Here is a 27150-nt window from a genome sequence, read left to right on the forward strand (position 1 = left end):
TATTAAAGTTAGGGCACAAATATATTGTAATGTACTATGAAGTCAGCTGCTCTCATCAATACGCCACGCTTCTTCCCGCCTCTCCTGCCTCCTTAAGCGGCAAAATGAGGAAAATCTGGGCCAAGTTAAGATGAGAAAATTTGTATACTGCATGATGGTATGATAATCTAGGACGTTGTGGAAGGATGAGAGGTAATTGTCGCTTACAACAGAGAGACAGGCAGAGAGTGAGACAGACATATAGAAGACAGATAGACGAAGGTTAATTCACATGGGTCATTGCTAGAAAAGGACAACGCTGCGGCTACCTTTCCACAGCCCTTTCTTGTGACTTACATATTCTTGCATTAATCTATTGCTACATCTCAGCATTCAGATTGGAGAGATGGAAATTTGGGCCAAGTTAGAGTAAAACGAGTACAGAAGTAGTAAAAGCCAAATGGCATACCTTTTGAGGGTGCAGCGGGAAACAAGGTGAGATCACAGGCAGGACAATGGCGGAAATATCCAGCAAAATCTAACCACCAGCTTATGAAGTGACGCCAACAACACTCGTGCCTCACAATCGGTTCAAATGCCAGTCCACTTTATCACTAAACACCTGTGATGTTAGAGTATTGTAACAGAAAATTAAATAATCGTGTAGACGTGATGTACTGACGCACTCTCTCCACGGAGTCTACCTCTGACCTACTGTTTATTGCTTGTTCCTCACAATGCTTCGAAACTGATGAGTCTCTGTCTCGGACATGATGGGTGGCCGAACCTTTATCCTTGTAGCTCTGACGTTTTACTGAATGCTGTAAATATCGAATTACTTCATCCTAACCTAATTCAAAGTGTAATGACAGAGATGATCTGCTTGCATGACTTCCCCGCGCACCTTTTGTGACGCCACAGACTAAGTCGGGCTCGGCTTTCTGTTCAGAGAAAAGCGGTAAAATGGATGGGTAACTGCGAAAAATTAGTCAATTTCCGCTGACTCTTCCTGCTTGGCTTCCAACGACAACGTTCCCCAGATTGTAAGGGCTTGTTCGGAATGGCTTATTCAAAACCTAAATAAAAAAAATAGGATAATCTTTTGACTTTTTCCGATAATCTTGCTAACAGACAGGCAGGCAGACAAAGGCAGACAGATGGGCAGGCAGACAGGGAGATAGACTGATAGAGAGATATATAAACCTGGCCAAACACATAGCTTCATTGGGCCTTCTCCGTTGGCTGTAATTGTAGAAAAAACGATTATTTTTTCTGGTCGTTTTTCGCATAACACATTTTGTGTTCAGCCATACTCGTACCAGACCACGTCAGTTATGAATGATGTGCGTATTTGGGGATTAATAAAGCTTTAGTTTCATTTTCAATATGAAGGAAAAAGGCAGTGAAAATATCGACAGTACCCCCAACAGTCTAATACCACAGCCTTCTCCCATTCGCCTCTGCCTAGATTTTTCCCTTTAACCATTTTTTCCCCGAATGGAGAGTTGTGGCAGACTCCTGTAATTCATAAACTAACATTTTATTCATTTTACGTACAGTGTTCTTAAACGTGAGCTGATTTTGTCCTATTGTGCGATAACATTGCACTTCATTGGCCACGAGCCTTTAGGTAAGGAGATTTTGGAGTAATGTAGGTGCTGGGATCCCTCTGTATCTTGACTACTTTTGGGCTGGGAATTTATTGTTATTATTATTTTCATCATCATCATTAGTAGTAGTAGTAGTAGTAGTAGTAGTAGTAGCAGTAGTAGTAGTAGCAGTAGTAGTAGTAGTAGTAGTAGTAGTAGTAGTAGTAGTAGTAGAATCATTAGTTTGAGGGATCAGCATTCCAGATTTAATTGACGAATACAGTGGAGCCTTCAGGCTAGCTCTGTCCGGTAGAGTTACGGCATCTGAGCAGTGCCTGACTTGATCGGTTCCTTTTAATTCAATAGATGACATTTTGAGCATTATTTCAGCTCTTGGTATCTCTGCACTTCTAAGCTTTCAAAGTTTTCCAACCAGATTTTCATATAGTAGTTTGTCTTAAGGGTACTACTGAGCCTCCAACTGGAGTGTGTGCCAACTGGAGTGTGTATCCAGTACTTCAGTGCTAGGGAGGCCATGTGGGGTGCTTTTGGTCATGCATGAGTTCGCTGACTTTTCTTTGGTTTGTTCTTAAATTCTGGTGTCCTTAGTTGACCCATTATGTACTCATAGCATTTTCACAGGATGCTTATCTAATTAGACTTGTTATTTACGGCTAATATTTCAGCCTGTTAATATTAAAAGAGGGAAATTACACAAGATAACAGTTATTTATTTGATGACATGCTCAGGTTAGGAGAGAAACTCAGACATAATTGTATTTCACGTTTATTTGTATCAACATCTACACTTCGTGGCTTTGGAAAGATAATGTTAGGTCGTTTCGAAAACTAGTGAGTAGAGAGGGACTGGCGGGGATGTGTGGTGGTGTGGGGCGGGATATGGTGACACACTGCAGTAAAGAAATGCCACATAGCTCTCTGTTGGCTGCTCCTGTTACTGACCGCTCGTCACCCCTACGAATGGATTAATATCTTAGTTAACCTTCACTGCCACAGCTCTTTAGTATGTTAAATAAAATCGTCTTGAGGTATTAAGAATAAAATTAAAAATGTGATCTAGGATTCACTGGGTTAATAATTGTCCTCCTGGGCCATAGATTTCAAGCCTGATAGATGGCGCCTCCAGTAGCATAGCACTGAGAACACATAAGTGCAAATATCTCGAAAACGGTGCATTTTAGAGCAAAACTGAGCGACGGCGACGGTCGTTTAATCAACCCAGCCCATTTTTTACTGCTCTATCCCGTTAGCTAGGTCTCATCACCATAGCTTCACAGGAAAATGGGTAAAAATGGTTAATTTTTTTATACGTGGCATTTGAGAGGAAACCAAACGAGGCATTTAGCCTAAAGTGAAACGGGTAATAGATGTGGGTTTTATCTGAAAATGGTATCCGAGATTCTCCCTGTAAATACTGGGGTTCGGTATCGGTTTTCTAGTCAAGATCCATGAAGAAACGCGGTCACATGGAAGAAACTCTCTGAACAGAGGAGTGAAACTCCCGTAGATTTATTTGATTTTTTTTTTTTCTCCCTATTATACCTATCGAACCCCAGTATTTACAGAAAAAATCTTGGATACCATTTTTAGATAAAACCCACATCTATTACCCACTTCACTTTGGGCTAAATATCTCATTTGGTTTCCTGTAAAATGCCACATTTAAAATAATTACCCATTTTTACCCATTTCCCTTTGGAGGTATCGTGATGAGACCCAGCTCACGGGATAGAGCAGTAAAAAATGGGGTAGGTTGATAAAACGGCCGTCGCCGTCGCTCAGTTTTGCTTTAAAATGCACCGTTTTCGAGATATTTACACTTTTGTGTTTTCAATGCCAGGCTCGTCCTCCTGGGCCACAAATTTTAAGCCTGATAGATGGCGCCTCCAGTATCTTACTTGCACTACAGCAGCAACCACTGCCTCCCACATTGCCAACCCATTCTTCCTCCTGTGCCAACCTCTTCCCCTACCAGTGTCATCCTCCTGCTCTACCAGTGCCAACCTCTTCCTGTGCCAGTGCCAGTGCCAACCTCTTCCTGTGCCAGTGCCAGTGCCAACCTCTTCCTGTGCCAGTGCCACTGCCAACCTCTTCCTGTGCCAGTGCCACTGCCAGCCTCTTCCCTCTCCAGTGTCAACTCCATCCTCCTCCATTGCAGTGTGTGTGTGTGTGTGTGTGTGTGTGTGTGTGTGTGTGTGTGTGTGTGTGTGTGTGTGTGTGTGTGTGCGTGCGTGCGTGCGTGCGTGTGTGTGTGTGTGTGTGTGTGTGTGTGTGTGTGTGTGTGTGTAGTAAAGAAAAACGGATGTAGTTTGCAAGCTGTTGTTTGTCAGTCCTATTCTACCTATCCCACCCCCAGGTTGCACGTAGTAAATGAGACCCCGATCTATTGGACGTTTCACCCTGGGGCATAAATCTTAACCCTGCTGGAGTGGTGGGCTCAGGTGCCGCGTGACGTCACTAGACCTTGGGGTAGGGCAGGGTGGAGTACTGTAGGGTAGTGTAGGGTAGGGTAGGGTAGGGTAGGGTAGGGTAAGGTAGGGCAGGGTAGGGTTGGGTAGGGTAGGATAGGGTAGAGCAGTGTAGAGTTGGGTAAGGTAGGGTATTGTAGGGTATGGTATGGTAGGGTAGGGTAGGGTAGTGTAGAACAGGGTAGGGTAGGGTAGGGTAAAGTAGGGTAGAGTAAGGTACGGTAGGGTAGGGTAGGGGAGTCAGTAAAAGTAGATTAGTTTTGGTCTGGTAGATTTAGGTAAGTATAAAGATAGATAAATAGATAGACGTGAATATTTTAATTATGAACTCTGATACACACACATCTATTGGCCTCTCTCTCTCTCTCTCTCTCTCTCTCTCTCTCTCAAGACGCCTTAATCCAGTAAGGGGTGGCCACAAAAAAATCACCTACATGTCGCCCTGTCCCCGATCATATCACTGTCCTCCCCCCAAAGTACACCCTCCTCTCTCATATGCCTCTCTACTCCACCCCTCCATCTCATCCTCGGTCTACCCCTTCCTTTCCCCTTCTTCCACCTCACCCATATCACTCTCCTAGTTAATATCAGTCATTTGGTAAGTTTCAATGGTGTGTGTGTGTGTGTGTGTGTGTGTGTGTGTGTGTGTGTGTGTGTGTGTGTAAGTGGATGTGTTGTGTGTGTCTGGGGTGGGAGGTGGGGGTTTATGGTTATATATGATTGCTATGTGTGTGTGTGTCTGTCTGCGTGTGTGTGTATGTGTCTGTGAGTCTGAGTGTGTGTGTGTGTGTGTGTGTGTGTGTGTGTGTGTGTGTGTGTGTATGTGTGTGTGTGGGTGGGTGGATGTGTTATGTGTGGGGGAGTGAGGTGATGGGGGGTGTATGTTTTAGTGTGGTTGCAATGTTTGTGTTTCCGTGTGTGTGTGTGTGTGTGTGTGTGTGTGTGTGTGTGTGTGTGTGTGTGTGTGTGTGTGTGCGCGCGCGGGGCCAGTGTGTTACCAAGGCAACCTCCCCACACCCCCAAATTTACATACACACATTTCCCCAAAACCAACTCCCGTTAGAGAGTATTGTGTGTGTGTGTGTGTGTGTGTGTGTGTGTGTGTGTGTGTGTGTGTGTGTGTGTGACGTACGGAAAAGTGCCGAGAAAATATAGGTGTACATGTATATGAATGTGTGCGTTTGAGTGCATGTGTGTATCTATGTGTTGATATGTGAGTGTGTGTACTATGAGTATATAAACGTGTGTGTGTGTGTGTGTGTGTGTGTGTGTGTGTGTGTGTGTGTGTGTGTGTGTGTTTGACCACCGGATGTTTTAATGAAACTCCCACCAAACAACTCTCTTCTGGGTGTTGACACGTACACACACGCACATACGGTCACTATGAGGTCAGGGACACACACATACACACGCACACACAATTACAAACACGCATCCGAGGAGCCCTACATGAGGTCAGGTCGGCTACACACACACACACACACACACACACACACACACACACACACACAATTATATTTTTTTAGGTGATTGCGTGTTTAGTAGTGGTAATAGTAGTAGTAGTAGTAGTAATAGTAGTAATTGTAGCAGTAGGGGTGCTGGTAGTATTGGAGTTATAATCAACTGAGCTGATAGTTGGGAATCTGCCTGATTAAATGCGCTAAAAATAACACACACACACACACACACACACACACACACACACACACACACACACACACACACACACACACAATGAATCATCTCTTTCATAAACCTAACAATATTCACACCTAATAATAAATAATAAATCAAGGATCCATAGAGAAGTTCAGACAATTTTTAGATAACGAAGTAAAGATATTTGGGTCACTATCTTATTACAGATCTGAAACTGTTTGGATGTGGACTGGGTTGAGAAGGAAGACAGGGAAGTTGCTGAGTTTTTTTTTTTTTTTTAATGCAAGGAAGAAGGAACTAAAGGCCTGGCAAAACCTCCCATTCTTTGAGGAAGGAAAGTCAGAACATCTTCAAAGCAAATATCCTCATCAGCGATGTTGGGGTCACACGAATTTCCAGCCTCCTCTTGCTTCTGATCTATGTAGAAACTTGGGAAGGAAATGTCAAATACTTTCACCATTAAGATGCATCATCAGCTACAACTTTCTTTACTTTCCCTTGAATACTGAACCGATTGACAATTTCCTCATAGGCAGATGCAGTGTTAAATGCTGTGTGTCGACCATCAAAATTATCACAACCCAGCTCAACCCAGGCCACTTTTCTCGGTGGCCTCGACTCAGGTGGGTCAGGTGCCATGAGAGTGTTGAGGACAAAGGCAGGAGAACTGTCAAAACGCGGCTTAGCTGGGTTAATCCTGTGGCATCTTAATCCCATAATGACAGCTGGGTATGGGATAAACTTACCACTACCACTCTCCTTCCCTTTCATAATACCAATTTAATTACAATTAACTTTTCAATTACAATTACAATTCATTACTTCAATTTTACTTTTAATTACAATTATGATTACAATTACAATATTTCTAAATAATTACATTTCAGTTAAATTACAATTACAATTACTCCAATCCTGCTCTCATCTCTTTTCTATACGATTTACTCCCAGTCCTCCATGTATGCAACAGGTCAACTCTGGAACTGTCTTCCTCTGTATTTCCTACTGCCTATGACCTTCAGTCTTTCAAACGCAGTGCATCCAGGCATCTCCAAATGAACACATCCTGAATTCAGCCCTCTTATTAATGTATTTAATTTCTGGGAGGGAGAAATCGTGCGGGCTTCTGGCCTTTGGTTCCTTCTTCCATGCATAAAAAAAATAATTCGTAAAGCTTAAGTAATTACAGATGCAAATTCACCCTTGAATCTTTGTTGGTTAGGGGAGAGAGAGAGAGAGAGAGAGAGAGAGAGAGAGAGAGAGAATGTATGTGTGTGTGTGTGTGTGTGTGTGTGTGTGTGTGTGTGTGTTCTACTTAACTGCTGCTTAAGATCAAGTTCCACTTAAGTGCCACTCAAGTTCCACTCAAGTGGCACTTAAGTGGAACTAGAACTTTAAGTAACACTTAAGTAGAACACTTCCACATAGGTGCCACCTGAGTGCCACTTGAGGCACTTAAGTTGGCACTTAAACTGGGACAAGTTGGGAACTAAGTTGGCACTTGAGTTGGGACTTTAGTTGGAACTTGAGATGGGTCTTTAAGTTTGCGCTTGAGTTCGGTCATAGGTTGGCACTTGAGCTGGGACATAAGTTGGTGCTTGAGTTGGGACTTAAGTTGGCGCTTGAGTTGGGATTTAAGTTGGCGTTTGAGTTGGAACTTAAGTTGAGGCTTAAGATGGGACCTAAGATGGCGCTTGAATTGGGACTTAAGTTGGCGCTTGAGTTGTGACTTAAGTTGGTGCTTGAGTTGGAACTTAAGTTGGCGCTTGAGTTGGAACTTAAGTTGGCGCTTGAGTTGGGACTTAAGTTCGCGCTTGAGTTGGGACTTAAGTTCGCGCTTGAGTTGGGACTTAGGTTGCCGCTTGAGTTGGGAATTAAGTTGGAGCTTGAGTTGGAACCCAAGTTGGCGCTTGAGTTGGAACCCAAGTTGGCGCTTGAGTTTGGACCAGAGTTGGCATTTGAGTTCGCACTTGTGTTGTCACTTGAGTTGGCACTGATGTTGTCACTTGAGTTGGGAGTTACGTTTGCGCTTAAGTTACAATATAAGTTGGCTCTTTAGTTGGCACTTAAGTTAGTTCTTAAGTTGGCACTTACGTTGGCACTTGAGTTGGATCTTACGTTGAAACTTACGTCGGCACTTGGGTTGGCGCTTACGTTGGCACTTATGTTGGCACTTGAGTTGGAGCTTACGTTGTCACTTGAGTTGGGACCTATGCTGACCATTGAGTTGTGATTAAGCTGATGCTTGAGTTGGGACTGAGGTTAGCGCTTGAGTTGAGACATGGGTTGGCACTTGAGTTGGGATTAATATTCGTACTTGAGTTGGCACGTTGTCACTTGAGTTGGCACTTAAGTTAATTCATGAGTTGGGACTTAAGTTGGCACTTGAGTTGTAACTTATGTTGGCACTTGAGTTGGGAATTCATTTGAAGCTTGAGTTGATACTTAACTTGCTGCTTGAGTCGAGACTAAGTTACCGCTTGATTTATGACTTGAGTTGGTACTTGTGTTAAGACTTAAGTTGGTATTTGCGTTTGGTACCTGAGTTGAGACCTGAGTTGGTGCTTGAGTTTTGACCCAAGTTCGCACTTAAGGTTTCACCTGAGTTGGGATTAATGTTGGTGCTTGAGATGCAGCATAAGTTGGCGCTTGAGTTGGGACTTGAGTTGACTCGTGAACTGAGACTTAAATTGGTGCTTGAGTTGTAACTTACGTTGGCACTTGAGTTGTAACTTACGTTGGCACTTGAACTGGGACTACAGTTGGTGCTTGAGTTTTAACTTACGTTGGCACTTCAGTTGGTGCTTGAGTTGGGACTTCAGTTTGAGCTTAAGTTGGGACTTAAGTTGGTTCTTGGATTGGGACAAGTCGGCGCTTGAGTTGGGACTTATGTTGGCGCTTGAGTTGAGACCTTATTTAGCGCTTGAGTTGGGACTTAAGTTAGCGCTTGAGTTAGGACTTGAGCTCGTACTTGTGTTAGGATTTAAGTTGGTACTTGTGTTTGGACCCAAATGGTACCTGTGTTGGGATTTGAGTTGACACTTGAGTTTGAACTTTTGGTGGTACTTGAGTTGGGATTTAAATCGGCTCTTGTGTTGGATTTAAGTTGGCACTTGTTTTAGGACTTAAGTTGGCACTTGTTATAGGACTTAACTTGGTATTTAAGTCGGAGCTTTAGTTAACATATGAATTGACACTTACGTCAACACGTGAGTTTGCACTTAAGTTGGCATTTGCGTTTGCACGTAAGTTGGCATTTGAGTTTTCTCTTAAGTTGGCATTTGAGTTGACACTTAAGTTGGCACTTGAATTGGCACTCACGTTAGCACTTATCATTTACGTTAGCACTTTATTTGGCACTTAAGTTGGCAGTTAAGTTTGGACTTAAGTTGGCACTTGAGTTGGGACTTAAGCTGGTGTTTGAATTGGAACTTAACTTGGTACTTGAGTTGGGACCTAAGGTCGCCCTTTAGTTGGGACTAAAGATGGCGCTTGAGTTGGTACTTAAGTTTGCGCTTGAGCTGAGACATGTTGGCGCTTGAGTTGGGACTTAAACTGTCACTTGAGCTGAGATCCAAGTTGGCGCTTGTGTTTGGACCTGAGTTGGCATTTGAGTAGGCACTTATGTTGTCACTTGAGTTGGCACTTGTGTTGTCACTTGAGTTGGGAGTTATGTTTGCGCTTGAGTTGCAACATAAGTTGGCGCTTTAGTTGGCACTTAAGTTAGCGCTTGAGTTGGCAATTCCGTTGGCACGAGTTGGAGCTTACGTTGGCACTTACGTTGGCACTTGAGTTGGAGCTTACGTTGGCACTTACGTTGGCACTTGAGTTGGAGCTTACGTTGGCACTTAACTTGGAGCTTACGTTGGCACTTGAGTAGGGACCTATGCTGACCCCTGAGTTGTGATTAAGCTGGTGCTTGAGTTGGGACTAAGGTTGGCGCTTGAGTTGAAACATGGGATGGCACTTGAGCAATGCTGGGAATAGCGCCGCTACTATTTTAATAGCGATGGTGGTAACGCCATTACTTTTTTTTTTTTTTAGCCAGTAGCGGAATTGAGAGCGCCGCTACTTTTTGGCTGTACTCACGCGTTACCGCGCTCCTCACTACTCACGCGACGAATACAGTCCGGAGTCGTGAGTACATACAGATATGCCGACGGTTTGGTTGTATTTATTAATGACGAAAAATACTACTTTCGTCAATTCTGTCAATTAAGGATGTTTGTTCTACATTACATCAGTAATTTATTAAACTATATATATTATTTATTAGTAATTGTGCAATAATTAGACAGGAAGTTGCTAGTTAATTATCGATCATTTAAATTAAGTAGGCCTAAAGATAAATAAGGATGTCAGCTAGATGTAGGCAATGCTAACACACACACACACAGACACACACACACCTCTAACTATTCCCGTCTCTAACTTGCGCTCTGTCCCTCACTCTCTCTTTCAGACTAATTCTTACGCACTACGTTATTATTTCGTAAAAGTATGTTACTTCCAGTTTAAGGTAATGGAAAAAACATTGCCATTGTATAGCCTTTAACAGAAAGCCCCAGTTCATTTTTACTCTCGTTTTCGTATATATCTTAAATGAGTATCATTGAAAATATAATAAATCTATATAATATGTATCAATGGTAGGCTACATTTTTTTGCCTGTTACTTACGTATGTTACTTTCAGTAGGTATACTAGGTAACAGTGTAAAAGAGCATTTGTTACATTATACAGTAAATAGCTTTTTTCCTGTACCTTCGGCTCTAAGCTTCATTAAAGTGACACCGACATGTATGATTTTATTTATTCAGTATAAGTGTATACTGACATTACTGGTACACAACATAACCACTCAGACTGACTAATATTATCAAAACAGTATATAGTGTATTGCTATATCACAGATTTTTGTTAACCTTTCCTTCGTGTACGTTTTTCTTATCCAAAGCAGCAGGAGCGGGAGCACCGCTACATTTCGTATCAAGTAGCGAAACCAGTAACGCCACTACTTTTTCAGGCTAGTAACGGGAATGGGAGCGCCGCTACTTTTTATTAGTAGCGTTCCCAGCACTGCTGATGAGGATATTTGCTTTGAAGATGTTCTGACTCTCCTTCCTCAAAGAATGGGATATTTTACAGTCAGACTCCCTCTCTTCCTTCTCTCTCTCTCTCTCTCTCTCTCTCTCTCTCTCTCTCTCTCATCTTTTGTCTGCCTGTCTTGAACCTTTGTGGGAACGACCTTGCTTCACCTTACGTCTCAGGGTAACTCCTTCTTTCCTTTCCTTCCATTCTTCCTTAATTCCTTCCTTCCTTTCCTCGACGTCTCTTTCTTTCCTTGTTTCCCCTTCCTCACTTTTTCCCATCCAGTTCCCTTTTCCTCTTCCTAATTCTTTTCACCATTTCCACTCCTTTTCTTTCCTTTCTTTTCACCTCCTTCCATATTCTCCTTCCCAGTTCTTTTCAGCATTTCCTCCCTTCCTTCCATTTTCTCCTTCGCCCCCTCTTTCTCTCCCCTCCTTGCCCGTCCTCGTACCCTCTCCTCTCCCCCCCTACGACTCCCCCTTCCTCTCCTCCCTCTACTCCTCCCCCTCCTCTCTTCACAGGGGCCAATTTAAATCCCAACTCAAGTTCCAACTAAAGTTCAAACTCAAGTGCCAACTCATGTCCCAACACAGGTACCAAACGCAAGTACCAACTTAAGTCTTAACACAAGTACCAACTCAAGTCATAACTCAAGAGCTTAGTCCCAACTCAAGCGCCAACCTAGTCTCAACTCAAGTGCCAATGTAAGTTACAACTCAAGTGCCAACTTAGGTCTCAACTCATGAATCAACTTAAGTGCCAACTCAAGTGACAACGTTTCAACTCAAGTACGAACATTAATCCCAACTCAAGTGAAACCTTAAGTGCCAACTCAAGTGCCAACTTGGGGCAAAACTCAAGCGCCAACGTAGGTCCCAACTCAAGTGCCAACCCATGTCTCAACTCAAGCGCCAACCTTAGTCTCAACTCAAGCACCAGCTTAATTACAATTCAAAGGTCAGCATAGTTCCCAACTTAAGTGCCAAGGTAAGCTCCAACTCAAGTGCCAGTGTAAGCTCCAACTCGTGCCAACGTAAGTGCCAACTCAAGAGATAACTTACGTGCCAACTCGTGACAACACAATAGCCAATTCAAGTGACATCATAAGCGTCAACTCAAGGGACAAAATAAGTGCCAACTCAAATGCTAACTCAGGTCCAAACTCAAGCGCCAACTTAGATCCCAGCTCAAGTGACAATTAAAGTCCCAACTCAAGCGGCAAGAAGTCTCATCTCAAGCGCAAGCTTAAGTACCAACTCAAGCGCCACATTTAGTCCCAATTAAAGGGCGAACATTGGTCCCAACTCAAGCACCAACTTAAGGTCCATTTCAAGCAGCAGCTTAAGTCCCAACTCAAGTGCAAACTTAAGTCCAAACTTAACTGCCAACGTAAATGCCAAATAAATTGCTAACGTAAATGATAAGTGCAAACTTGTGTGCCAATTCAAGTGCCAACTTAAGTGCCAACTCAAATGCAAACTGAAGAGAAAACTCAACTGTCAACTTAACTGGAAACGCAAATGCTACCCTAAGTGCAAACGCGAATGCCAACTTAAGTGCAAACGCAAATCCCAACTTAAGTGCAAACTCACTTGGTGACGTAAGTTCCAGTTCAAATAACTAAAGCTCCGACTCAAGTGCCAAATTAAGTCCCAAAATAAGTGCCAACTTAAGTCCTATAACAAGTGCCAACTTAAGTCCTAAAACAAGTGCCAACGTAATTCCAACACAAGCGCCAATTCAAATCCCAACTCAAGTACCACCTAATGATCAAACTCGTGTCAATTCGTCCCAACACAGGTACCACTTGGGTCCAAACACAAGTACCAACTTAAGTCCTAACACAAGTACGAGATCAAGTCCTAACTCAAGCGCTAACTTAAGTCCCAACTTAAGCGCCAACTAAGGTCTCAACTCAAGCGCCAACTTAAGTTCCAAGTCAAGTGTAAACTTGTCCCAATCCAAGCACCAAATTTAGTCCCAACTCAAGCACCAACTGAAGTCCCAACTCAAGCACTAATTGAAGTCCTAACTCAAGCACCAACTAAAGTCCCAACTCAAGTGCCAACGTAAGTTACAACTCAAGTGCCAACGCAAGTAACGACTCAAGCACCAACATAAATCTCAAATCACGAGTCAACTCAAGTCCCAACACATGCGCCAACTTATGCTGCATCTCAAGCACCAACATTAATCCCAACTCACGTGAAACCTTAGTGCCAACTTGGGTAAAAACTCAAGCGCCAACGTAGGTCCAAGTTCAAGCGCGAACTTAAGTCCCAACTCAAGCGTTCCAACATAAGTCTCAACTTAATTGCAAACTTAAGCCACAACCTAAGCGCGACCTTAAGTCCCAAGTCAAGCGCCAACTTAAGTCCCAACTCAAGAGCGAACTTTGAGTCCTAACTCAAGCGCCAAATTAAGTCCCAAATTAAGCGCCAACTTAAGTCCGAACTCGAGCGCTAACCTAAGTCCCAACTCAAGCGAAAACTTAATTCCCAACTCAAGTACCAACTTAAGTCCCAAGTCAAGCGACAACCTAAGTCCCAATTCAAGCGCCAACCTAAGTCCCAACTCAAGCGCCAAAGTAGGTCCAAACTCAAGCACCAACTTAAGCCCCAACTCAAGCGCCAACTTAAGTCCCAACTCAAGCACCAACTTAAGTCCTAACACAAGCACCAACCTAAGTCCCAACTCAAGCGCCAACTTAGGTCCCAACTCAAGCGCCAACCTAAGTCTCAACTCAAGTGCCAAAGTAGCTCCGAACTCAAGCACCAGCTTAAGTCCCAAATGAAGCACCAACTTAAGTCCCAACTGAAGCACCAACTTAAGTCCCAACTCAAGCGCCAACGTAAATCCTAAGTCAAGCGCCAACTTAAGCCCCAACTCAAGCGCCAACTTAAGTAAAAACTCAAGCGCCAACCTAAGTCCTGACTCAAGCGCGAACTTTGAGTCATAACTCAAGCATCAACTTAAGTCCCAAATCAAGCGCCAACTTAAGTCACGACTCAAGCGCCAACTTAACTCCCAACTCAAACGCCAACCTAAGTCCCAACTCAAGCGCCAACTTAAGTCCCAACTCAAGCACCAACTTAAGTCCCAACACAAGGACCAACCTAAGTCCCAACTCAAGCGCCAACTTAAGTCCCAACACAAACACTAACCTAAGTCCCAACTCAAGCGCCAACTTAAGTCCAACCTCAAGAGCCAATTTAAGTCCCAACTCAAGTCCCAACTTAAATTCCAACTCAAGCGCCAACTTAAGTTTCAACTCAAGGGCCAACTTAAGTCCCAACTCAAGCGCCAACTAAAGTCCCAACTCAAATGCCAACTTAGTTCCAACTTGTCCCAATTTAAGTGCCAACTTAAGTGCCTAAAGTGGCATTCAGATGGCACCTATCCGGAAGAGTTCTACTTAAGTTCCACTAAGTTCAAGTTCCACTTAAGTGGTACTTAAGTGGTACCTAAGTGGAACTAAAGTGGAACTTAAGTTGAACTTACGTGCCACTTAAGTGCCACTTAAGTGTAACTTAAGTGCCACTTAAGTGCAACTTAAGTGCCACTTAAGTGCCACTTAAGTTCCATTTAAGAACCACTTAAGAGGAACTTGAGTGGAACTTGAGTGGAACTTCAGTGGCACTTAAGTGGAACTTGAACTTAAGTGGCACTTAAGTAGAAAACTTCCACATAGGTGCAATCTGAGTGCCGCTTGAGGTACTTGAAGTTGGCACTTAAATTGGGACAAGTTTGAACTAAGTTCGCACTTGACTTGGGACTTTAGTTGGCGCTTGGGTTGGGACTTAAGTTGGCGCTTGAGTTCGGATTTAAGTTGGTGCTTGAGTTGGGACTTAAGTTGGCGCTTGAGTTGGGACTTAAGTTGACTCTTGAATTGGGACTTAAGTTGGCGTTTGAGTTGGGACTTAGGTTGGCGCTTGAGTTGGGACTTAAGTTGGCGCTTGAGTAGGGACTTAAGTTGGCGCTTGAGCCGGGACTTAAGTTGGCGCTTGAGCTGGGACTTAAGTTGGCGCTTGAGTTGGGACTTAAGTTGGCGCTTGAGTTGGGACTTAAGTTGGCGCTTGAGTTGGGACTTAAGTTGGCGCTTGAGTTGAGACGTATTTTAGAGCTTGAGTTGGGACTTAGGTTGGCGCCTGATTTGGACATAAGTTGGCGCTTGAGTTGGAACTTAAGTACGCGCTTGAGCTGAATGACAGCTGGGTATGGGATAAACTTACCACTACCACTCTCCTTCCCTTTCATAATACCAATTTAATTACAATTAACTTTTCAATTACAATTACAATTCATTACTTCAATTTTACTTTTAATTACAATTATGATTACAATTACAATATTTCTAAATAATTACATTTCAGTTAAATTACAATTACAATTACTCCAATCCTGCTCTCATCTCTTTTCTATACGATTTACTCCCAGTCCTCCATGTATGCAACAGGTCAACTCTGGAACTGTCTTCCTCTGTATTTCCTACTGCCTATGACCTTCAGTCTTTCAAACGCAGTGCATCCAGGCATCTCCAAATGAACACATCCTGAATTCAGCCCTCTTATTAATGTATTTAATTTCTGGGAGGGAGAAATCGTGCGGGCTTCTGGCCTTTGGTTCCTTCTTCCATGCATAAAAAAAATAATTCGTAAAGCTTAAGTAATTACAGATGCAAATTCACCCTTGAATCTTTGTTGGTTAGGGGAGAGAGAGAGAGAGAGAGAGAGAGAGAGAGAATGTATGTGTGTGTGTGTGTGTGTGTGTGTGTGTGTGTGTGTGTTCTACTTAACTGCTGCTTAAGATCAAGTTCCACTTAAGTGCCACTCAAGTTCCACTCAAGTGGCACTTAAGTGGACCTTGAACATTAAGTGACACTTAAGTAGAACACTTCCACATAGGTGCCACCTGAGTGCCACTTGAGGCACTTAAGTTGGCACTTAAACTGGGACAAGTTGGGAACTAAGTTGGCACTTGAGTTGGGACTTTAGTTGGAACTTGAGATGGGTCTTTAAGTTTGCGCTTGAGTTCGGTCATAGGTTGGCACTTGAGCTGGGACATAAGTTGGTGCTTGAGTTGGGACTTAAGTTGGCGCTTGAGTTGGGATTTAAGTTGGCGTTTGAGTTGGAACTTAAGTTGAGGCTTAAGATGGGACCTAAGATGGCGCTTGAATTGGGACTTAAGTTGGCGCTTGAGTTGTGACTTAAGTTGGTGCTTGAGTTGGAACTTAAGTTGGCGCTTGAGTTGGAACTTAAGTTGGCGCTTGAGTTGGGACTTAAGTTCGCGCTTGAGTTGGGACTTAAGTTCGCGCTTGAGTTGGGACTTAGGTTGCCGCTTGAGTTGGGAATTAAGTTGGAGCTTGAGTTGGAACCCAAGTTGGCGCTTGAGTTGGAACCCAAGTTGGCGCTTGAGTTTGGACCAGAGTTGGCATTTGAGTTCGCACTTGTGTTGTCACTTGAGTTGGCACTGATGTTGTCACTTGAGTTGGGAGTTACGTTTGCGCTTAAGTTACAATATAAGTTGGCTCTTTAGTTGGCACTTAAGTTAGTTCTTAAGTTGGCACTTACGTTGGCACTTGAGTTGGATCTTACGTTGAAACTTACGTCGGCACTTGGGTTGGCGCTTACGTTGGCACTTATGTTGGCACTTGAGTTGGAGCTTACGTTGTCACTTGAGTTGGGACCTATGCTGACCATTGAGTTGTGATTAAGCTGATGCTTGAGTTGGGACTGAGGTTAGCGCTTGAGTTGAGACATGGGTTGGCACTTGAGTTGGGATTAATATTCGTACTTGAGTTGGCACGTTGTCACTTGAGTTGGCACTTAAGTTAATTCATGAGTTGGGACTTAAGTTGGCACTTGAGTTGTAACTTATGTTGGCACTTGAGTTGGGAATTCATTTGAAGCTTGAGTTGATACTTAACTTGCTGCTTGAGTCGAGACTAAGTTACCGCTTGATTTATGACTTGAGTTGGTACTTGTGTTAAGACTTAAGTTGGTATTTGCGTTTGGTACCTGAGTTGAGACCTGAGTTGGTGCTTGAGTTTTGACCCAAGTTCGCACTTAAGGTTTCACCTGAGTTGGGATTAATGTTGGTGCTTGAGATGCAGCATAAGTTGGCGCTTGAGTTGGGACTTGAGTTGACTCGTGAACTGAGACTTAAATTGGTGCTTGAGTTGTAACTTACGTTGGCACTTGAGTTGTAACTTACGTTGGCACTTGAACTGGGACTACAGTTGGTGCTTGAGTTTTAACTTACGTTGGCACTTCAGTTGGTGCTTGAGTTGGGACTTCAGTTTGAGCTTAAGTTGGGACTTAAGTTGGTTCTTGGATTGGGACAAGTCGGCGCTTGAGTTGGGACTTATGTTGGCGCTTGAGTTGAGACCTTATTTAGCGCTTGAGTTGGGACTTAAGTTAGCGCTTGAGTTAGGACTTGAGCTCGTACTTGTGTTAGGATTTAAGTTGGTACTTGTGTTTGGACCCAAATGGTACCTGTGTTGGGATTTGAGTTGACACTTGAGTTTGAACTTTTGGTGGTACTTGAGTTGGGATTTAAATCGGCTCTTGTGTTGGATTTAAGTTGGCACTTGTTTTAGGACTTAAGTTGGCACTTGTTATAGGACTTAACTTGGTATTTAAGTCGGAGCTTTAGTTAACATATGAATTGACACTTACGTCAACACGTGAGTTTGCACTTAAGTTGGCATTTGCGTTTGCACGTAAGTTGGCATTTGAGTTTTCTCTTAAGTTGGCATTTGAGTTGACACTTAAGTTGGCACTTGAATTGGCACTCACGTTAGCACTTATCATTTACGTTAGCACTTTATTTGGCACTTAAGTTGGCAGTTAAGTTTGGACTTAAGTTGGCACTTGAGTTGGGACTTAAGCTGGTGTTTGAATTGGAACTTAACTTGGTACTTGAGTTGGGACCTAAGGTCGCCCTTTAGTTGGGACTAAAGATGGCGCTTGAGTTGGTACTTAAGTTTGCGCTTGAGCTGAGACATGTTGGCGCTTGAGTTGGGACTTAAACTGTCACTTGAGCTGAGATCCAAGTTGGCGCTTGTGTTTGGACCTGAGTTGGCATTTGAGTAGGCACTTATGTTGTCACTTGAGTTGGCACTTGTGTTGTCACTTGAGTTGGGAGTTATGTTTGCGCTTGAGTTGCAACATAAGTTGGCGCTTTAGTTGGCACTTAAGTTAGCGCTTGAGTTGGCAATTCCGTTGGCACGAGTTGGAGCTTACGTTGGCACTTACGTTGGCACTTGAGTTGGAGCTTACGTTGGCACTTACGTTGGCACTTGAGTTGGAGCTTACGTTGGCACTTAACTTGGAGCTTACGTTGGCACTTGAGTAGGGACCTATGCTGACCCCTGAGTTGTGATTAAGCTGGTGCTTGAGTTGGGACTAAGGTTGGCGCTTGAGTTGAAACATGGGATGGCACTTGAGCAATGCTGGGAATAGCGCCGCTACTATTTTAATAGCGATGGTGGTAACGCCATTACTTTTTTTTTTTTTAGCCAGTAGCGGAATTGAGAGCGCCGCTACTTTTTGGCTGTACTCACGCGTTACCGCGCTCCTCACTACTCACGCGACGAATACAGTCCGGAGTCGTGAGTACATACAGATATGCCGACGGTTTGGTTGTATTTATTAATGACGAAAAATACTACTTTCGTCAATTCTGTCAATTAAGGATGTTTGTTCTACATTACATCAGTAATTTATTAAACTATATATATTATTTATTAGTAATTGTGCAATAATTAGACAGGAAGTTGCTAGTTAATTATCGATCATTTAAATTAAGTAGGCCTAAAGATAAATAAGGATGTCAGCTAGATGTAGGCAATGCTAACACACACACACACAGACACACACACACCTCTAACTATTCCCGTCTCTAACTTGCGCTCTGTCCCTCACTCTCTCTTTCAGACTAATTCTTACGCACTACGTTATTATTTCGTAAAAGTATGTTACTTCCAGTTTAAGGTAATGGAAAAAACATTGCCATTGTATAGCCTTTAACAGAAAGCCCCAGTTCATTTTTACTCTCGTTTTCGTATATATCTTAAATGAGTATCATTGAAAATATAATAAATCTATATAATATGTATCAATGGTAGGCTACATTTTTTTGCCTGTTACTTACGTATGTTACTTTCAGTAGGTATACTAGGTAACAGTGTAAAAGAGCATTTGTTACATTATACAGTAAATAGCTTTTTTCCTGTACCTTCGGCTCTAAGCTTCATTAAAGTGACACCGACATGTATGATTTTATTTATTCAGTATAAGTGTATACTGACATTACTGGTACACAACATAACCACTCAGACTGACTAATATTATCAAAACAGTATATAGTGTATTGCTATATCACAGATTTTTGTTAACCTTTCCTTCGTGTACGTTTTTCTTATCCAAAGCAGCAGGAGCGGGAGCACCGCTACATTTCGTATCAAGTAGCGAAACCAGTAACGCCACTACTTTTTCAGGCTAGTAACGGGAATGGGAGCGCCGCTACTTTTTATTAGTAGCGTTCCCAGCACTGCTGATGAGGATATTTGCTTTGAAGATGTTCTGACTCTCCTTCCTCAAAGAATGGGATATTTTACAGTCAGACTCCCTCTCTTCCTTCTCTCTCTCTCTCTCTCTCTCTCTCTCTCTCTCTCTCTCTCTCTCTCTCTCTCTCTCTCTCATCTTTTGTCTGCCTGTCTTGAACCTTTGTGGGAACGACCTTGCTTCACCTTACGTCTCAGGGTAACTCCTTCTTTCCTTTCCTTCCATTCTTCCTTAATTCCTTCCTTCCTTTCCTCGACGTCTCTTTCTTTCCTTGTTTCCCCTTCCTCACTTTTTCCCATCCAGTTCCCTTTTCCTCTTCCTAATTCTTTTCACCATTTCCACTCCTTTTCTTTCCTTTCTTTTCACCTCCTTCCATATTCTCCTTCCCAGTTCTTTTCAGCATTTCCTCCCTTCCTTCCATTTTCTCCTTCGCCCCCTCTTTCTCTCCCCTCCTTGCCCGTCCTCGTACCCTCTCCTCTCCCCCCCTACGACTCCCCCTTCCTCTCCTCCCTCTACTCCTCCCCCTCCTCTCTTCACAGGGGCCAATTTAAATCCCAACTCAAGTTCCAACTAAAGTTCAAACTCAAGTGCCAACTCATGTCCCAACACAGGTACCAAACGCAAGTACCAACTTAAGTCTTAACACAAGTACCAACTCAAGTCATAACTCAAGAGCTTAGTCCCAACTCAAGCGCCAACCTAGTCTCAACTCAAGTGCCAATGTAAGTTACAACTCAAGTGCCAACTTAGGTCTCAACTCATGAATCAACTTAAGTGCCAACTCAAGTGACAACGTTTCAACTCAAGTACGAACATTAATCCCAACTCAAGTGAAACCTTAAGTGCCAACTCAAGTGCCAACTTGGGGCAAAACTCAAGCGCCAACGTAGGTCCCAACTCAAGTGCCAACCCATGTCTCAACTCAAGCGCCAACCTTAGTCTCAACTCAAGCACCAGCTTAATTACAATTCAAAGGTCAGCATAGTTCCCAACTTAAGTGCCAAGGTAAGCTCCAACTCAAGTGCCAGTGTAAGCTCCAACTCGTGCCAACGTAAGTGCCAACTCAAGAGATAACTTACGTGCCAACTCGTGACAACACAATAGCCAATTCAAGTGACATCATAAGCGTCAACTCAAGGGACAAAATAAGTGCCAACTCAAATGCTAACTCAGGTCCAAACTCAAGCGCCAACTTAGATCCCAGCTCAAGTGACAATTAAAGTCCCAACTCAAGCGGCAAGAAGTCTCATCTCAAGCGCAAGCTTAAGTACCAACTCAAGCGCCACATTTAGTCCCAATTAAAGGGCGAACATTGGTCCCAACTCAAGCACCAACTTAAGGTCCATTTCAAGCAGCAGCTTAAGTCCCAACTCAAGTGCAAACTTAAGTCCAAACTTAACTGCCAACGTAAATGCCAAATAAATTGCTAACGTAAATGATAAGTGCAAACTTGTGTGCCAATTCAAGTGCCAACTTAAGTGCCAACTCAAATGCAAACTGAAGAGAAAACTCAACTGTCAACTTAACTGGAAACGCAAATGCTACCCTAAGTGCAAACGCGAATGCCAACTTAAGTGCAAACGCAAATCCCAACTTAAGTGCAAACTCACTTGGTGACGTAAGTTCCAGTTCAAATAACTAAAGCTCCGACTCAAGTGCCAAATTAAGTCCCAAAATAAGTGCCAACTTAAGTCCTATAACAAGTGCCAACTTAAGTCCTAAAACAAGTGCCAACGTAATTCCAACACAAGCGCCAATTCAAATCCCAACTCAAGTACCACCTAATGATCAAACTCGTGTCAATTCGTCCCAACACAGGTACCACTTGGGTCCAAACACAAGTACCAACTTAAGTCCTAACACAAGTACGAGATCAAGTCCTAACTCAAGCGCTAACTTAAGTCCCAACTTAAGCGCCAACTAAGGTCTCAACTCAAGCGCCAACTTAAGTTCCAAGTCAAGTGTAAACTTGTCCCAATCCAAGCACCAAATTTAGTCCCAACTCAAGCACCAACTGAAGTCCCAACTCAAGCACTAATTGAAGTCCTAACTCAAGCACCAACTAAAGTCCCAACTCAAGTGCCAACGTAAGTTACAACTCAAGTGCCAACGCAAGTAACGACTCAAGCACCAACATAAATCTCAAATCACGAGTCAACTCAAGTCCCAACACATGCGCCAACTTATGCTGCATCTCAAGCACCAACATTAATCCCAACTCACGTGAAACCTTAGTGCCAACTTGGGTAAAAACTCAAGCGCCAACGTAGGTCCAAGTTCAAGCGCGAACTTAAGTCCCAACTCAAGCGTTCCAACATAAGTCTCAACTTAATTGCAAACTTAAGCCACAACCTAAGCGCGACCTTAAGTCCCAAGTCAAGCGCCAACTTAAGTCCCAACTCAAGAGCGAACTTTGAGTCCTAACTCAAGCGCCAAATTAAGTCCCAAATTAAGCGCCAACTTAAGTCCGAACTCGAGCGCTAACCTAAGTCCCAACTCAAGCGAAAACTTAATTCCCAACTCAAGTACCAACTTAAGTCCCAAGTCAAGCGACAACCTAAGTCCCAATTCAAGCGCCAACCTAAGTCCCAACTCAAGCGCCAAAGTAGGTCCAAACTCAAGCACCAACTTAAGCCCCAACTCAAGCGCCAACTTAAGTCCCAACTCAAGCACCAACTTAAGTCCTAACACAAGCACCAACCTAAGTCCCAACTCAAGCGCCAACTTAGGTCCCAACTCAAGCGCCAACCTAAGTCTCAACTCAAGTGCCAAAGTAGCTCCGAACTCAAGCACCAGCTTAAGTCCCAAATGAAGCACCAACTTAAGTCCCAACTGAAGCACCAACTTAAGTCCCAACTCAAGCGCCAACGTAAATCCTAAGTCAAGCGCCAACTTAAGCCCCAACTCAAGCGCCAACTTAAGTAAAAACTCAAGCGCCAACCTAAGTCCTGACTCAAGCGCGAACTTTGAGTCATAACTCAAGCATCAACTTAAGTCCCAAATCAAGCGCCAACTTAAGTCACGACTCAAGCGCCAACTTAACTCCCAACTCAAACGCCAACCTAAGTCCCAACTCAAGCGCCAACTTAAGTCCCAACTCAAGCACCAACTTAAGTCCCAACACAAGGACCAACCTAAGTCCCAACTCAAGCGCCAACTTAAGTCCCAACACAAACACTAACCTAAGTCCCAACTCAAGCGCCAACTTAAGTCCAACCTCAAGAGCCAATTTAAGTCCCAACTCAAGTCCCAACTTAAATTCCAACTCAAGCGCCAACTTAAGTTTCAACTCAAGGGCCAACTTAAGTCCCAACTCAAGCGCCAACTAAAGTCCCAACTCAAATGCCAACTTAGTTCCAACTTGTCCCAATTTAAGTGCCAACTTAAGTGCCTAAAGTGGCATTCAGATGGCACCTATCCGGAAGAGTTCTACTTAAGTTCCACTAAGTTCAAGTTCCACTTAAGTGGTACTTAAGTGGTACCTAAGTGGAACTAAAGTGGAACTTAAGTTGAACTTACGTGCCACTTAAGTGCCACTTAAGTGTAACTTAAGTGCCACTTAAGTGCAACTTAAGTGCAACTTAAGTGCCACTCAAGTGCAACTTAAGTGCCACTTAAGTGCCACTTAAGTTCCATTTAAGAACCACTTAAGAGGAACTTGAGTGGAACTTGAGTGGAACTTCAGTGGCACTTAAGTGGAACTTGAACTTAAGTGGCACTTAAGTAGAAAACTTCCACATAGGTGCAATCTGAGTGCCGCTTGAGGTACTTGAAGTTGGCACTTAAATTGGGACAAGTTTGAACTAAGTTCGCACTTGACTTGGGACTTTAGTTGGCGCTTGGGTTGGGACTTAAGTTGGCGCTTGAGTTCGGATTTAAGTTGGTGCTTGAGTTGGGACTTAAGTTGGCGCTTGAGTTGGGACTTAAGTTGACTCTTGAATTGGGACTTAAGTTGGCGTTTGAGTTGGGACTTAGGTTGGCGCTTGAGTTGGGACTTAAGTTGGCGCTTGAGTAGGGACTTAAGTTGGCGCTTGAGCCGGGACTTAAGTTGGCGCTTGAGCTGGGACTTAAGTTGGCGCTTGAGTTGGGACTTAAGTTGGCGCTTGAGTTGGGACTTAAGTTGGCGCTTGAGTTGGGACTTAAGTTGGCGCTTGAGTTGAGACGTATTTTAGAGCTTGAGTTGGGACTTAGGTTGGCGCCTGATTTGGACATAAGTTGGCGCTTGAGTTGGAACTTAAGTACGCGCTTGAGCTGAATGACAGCTGGGTATGGGATAAACTTACCACTACCACTCTCCTTCCCTTTCATAATACCAATTTAATTACAATTAACTTTTCAATTACAATTACAATTCATTACTTCAATTTTACTTTTAATTACAATTATGATTACAATTACAATATTTCTAAATAATTACATTTCAGTTAAATTACAATTACAATTACTCCAATCCTGCTCTCATCTCTTTTCTATACGATTTACTCCCAGTCCTCCATGTATGCAACAGGTCAACTCTGGAACTGTCTTCCTCTGTATTTCCTACTGCCTATGACCTTCAGTCTTTCAAACGCAGTGCATCCAGGCATCTCCAAATGAACACATCCTGAATTCAGCCCTCTTATTAATGTATTTAATTTCTGGGAGGGAGAAATCGTGCGGGCTTCTGGCCTTTGGTTCCTTCTTCCATGCATAAAAAAAATAATTCGTAAAGCTTAAGTAATTACAGATGCAAATTCACCCTTGAATCTTTGTTGGTTAGGGGAGAGAGAGAGAGAGAGAGAGAGAGAGAGAGAGAGAATGTGTGTGTGTGTGTGTGTGTGTGTGTGTGTGTGTGTGTGTGTTCTACTTAACTGCTGCTTAAGATCAAGTTCCACTTAAGTGCCACTCAAGTTCCACTCAAGTGGCACTTAAGTGGACCTTGAACATTAAGTGACACTTAAGTAGAACACTTCCACATAGGTGCCACCTGAGTGCCACTTGAGGCACTTAAGTTGGCACTTAAACTGGGACAAGTTGGGAACTAAGTTGGCACTTGAGTTGGGACTTTAGTTGGAACTTGAGATGGGTCTTTAAGTTTGCGCTTGAGTTCGGTCATAGGTTGGCACTTGAGCTGGGACATAAGTTGGTGCTTGAGTTGGGACTTAAGTTGGCGCTTGAGTTGGGATTTAAGTTGGCGTTTGAGTTGGAACTTAAGTTGAGGCTTAAGATGGGACCTAAGATGGCGCTTGAATTGGGACTTAAGTTGGCGCTTGAGTTGTGACTTAAGTTGGTGCTTGAGTTGGAACTTAAGTTGGCGCTTGAGTTGGAACTTAAGTTGGCGCTTGAGTTGGGACTTAAGTTCGCGCTTGAGTTGGGACTTAAGTTCGCGCTTGAGTTGGGACTTAGGTTGCCGCTTGAGTTGGGAATTAAGTTGGAGCTTGAGTTGGAACCCAAGTTGGCGCTTGAGTTGGAACCCAAGTTGGCGCTTGAGTTTGGACCAGAGTTGGCATTTGAGTTCGCACTTGTGTTGTCACTTGAGTTGGCACTGATGTTGTCACTTGAGTTGGGAGTTACGTTTGCGCTTAAGTTACAATATAAGTTGGCTCTTTAGTTGGCACTTAAGTTAGTTCTTAAGTTGGCACTTACGTTGGCACTTGAGTTGGATCTTACGTTGAAACTTACGTCGGCACTTGGGTTGGCGCTTACGTTGGCACTTATGTTGGCACTTGAGTTGGAGCTTACGTTGTCACTTGAGTTGGGACCTATGCTGACCATTGAGTTGTGATTAAGCTGATGCTTGAGTTGGGACTGAGGTTAGCGCTTGAGTTGAGACATGGGTTGGCACTTGAGTTGGGATTAATATTCGTACTTGAGTTGGCACGTTGTCACTTGAGTTGGCACTTAAGTTAATTCATGAGTTGGGACTTAAGTTGGCACTTGAGTTGTAACTTATGTTGGCACTTGAGTTGGGAATTCATTTGAAGCTTGAGTTGATACTTAACTTGCTGCTTGAGTCGAGACTAAGTTACCGCTTGATTTATGACTTGAGTTGGTACTTGTGTTAAGACTTAAGTTGGTATTTGCGTTTGGTACCTGAGTTGAGACCTGAGTTGGTGCTTGAGTTTTGACCCAAGTTCGCACTTAAGGTTTCACCTGAGTTGGGATTAATGTTGGTGCTTGAGATGCAGCATAAGTTGGCGCTTGAGTTGGGACTTGAGTTGACTCGTGAACTGAGACTTAAATTGGTGCTTGAGTTGTAACTTACGTTGGCACTTGAGTTGTAACTTACGTTGGCACTTGAACTGGGACTACAGTTGGTGCTTGAGTTTTAACTTACGTTGGCACTTCAGTTGGTGCTTGAGTTGGGACTTCAGTTTGAGCTTAAGTTGGGACTTAAGTTGGTTCTTGGATTGGGACAAGTCGGCGCTTGAGTTGGGACTTATGTTGGCGCTTGAGTTGAGACCTTATTTAGCGCTTGAGTTGGGACTTAAGTTAGCGCTTGAGTTAGGACTTGAGCTCGTACTTGTGTTAGGATTTAAGTTGGTACTTGTGTTTGGACCCAAATGGTACCTGTGTTGGGATTTGAGTTGACACTTGAGTTTGAACTTTTGGTGGTACTTGAGTTGGGATTTAAATCGGCTCTTGTGTTGGATTTAAGTTGGCACTTGTTTTAGGACTTAAGTTGGCACTTGTTATAGGACTTAACTTGGTATTTAAGTCGGAGCTTTAGTTAACATATGAATTGACACTTACGTCAACACGTGAGTTTGCACTTAAGTTGGCATTTGCGTTTGCACGTAAGTTGGCATTTGAGTTTTCTCTTAAGTTGGCATTTGAGTTGACACTTAAGTTGGCACTTGAATTGGCACTCACGTTAGCACTTATCATTTACGTTAGCACTTTATTTGGCACTTAAGTTGGCAGTTAAGTTTGGACTTAAGTTGGCACTTGAGTTGGGACTTAAGCTGGTGTTTGAATTGGAACTTAACTTGGTACTTGAGTTGGGACCTAAGGTCGCCCTTTAGTTGGGACTAAAGATGGCGCTTGAGTTGGTACTTAAGTTTGCGCTTGAGCTGAGACATGTTGGCGCTTGAGTTGGGACTTAAACTGTCACTTGAGCTGAGATCCAAGTTGGCGCTTGTGTTTGGACCTGAGTTGGCATTTGAGTAGGCACTTATGTTGTCACTTGAGTTGGCACTTGTGTTGTCACTTGAGTTGGGAGTTATGTTTGCGCTTGAGTTGCAACATAAGTTGGCGCTTTAGTTGGCACTTAAGTTAGCGCTTGAGTTGGCAATTCCGTTGGCACGAGTTGGAGCTTACGTTGGCACTTACGTTGGCACTTGAGTTGGAGCTTACGTTGGCACTTACGTTGGCACTTGAGTTGGAGCTTACGTTGGCACTTAACTTGGAGCTTACGTTGGCACTTGAGTAGGGACCTATGCTGACCCCTGAGTTGTGATTAAGCTGGTGCTTGAGTTGGGACTAAGGTTGGCGCTTGAGTTGAAACATGGGATGGCACTTGAGCAATGCTGGGAATAGCGCCGCTACTATTTTAATAGCGATGGTGGTAACGCCATTACTTTTTTTTTTTTTAGCCAGTAGCGGAATTGAGAGCGCCGCTACTTTTTGGCTGTACTCACGCGTTACCGCGCTCCTCACTACTCACGCGACGAATACAGTCCGGAGTCGTGAGTACATACAGATATGCCGACGGTTTGGTTGTATTTATTAATGACGAAAAATACTACTTTCGTCAATTCTGTCAATTAAGGATGTTTGTTCTACATTACATCAGTAA

The sequence above is a fragment of the Coenobita brevimanus genome, unplaced genomic scaffold (assembly GCF_032717465.1).
Source record: "Coenobita brevimanus isolate Jiangsu-jjx unplaced genomic scaffold, ASM3271746v2 jjx.HiC_scaffold_3718, whole genome shotgun sequence".
NCBI classification, from domain to species: domain Eukaryota; kingdom Metazoa; phylum Arthropoda; class Malacostraca; order Decapoda; family Coenobitidae; genus Coenobita; species Coenobita brevimanus.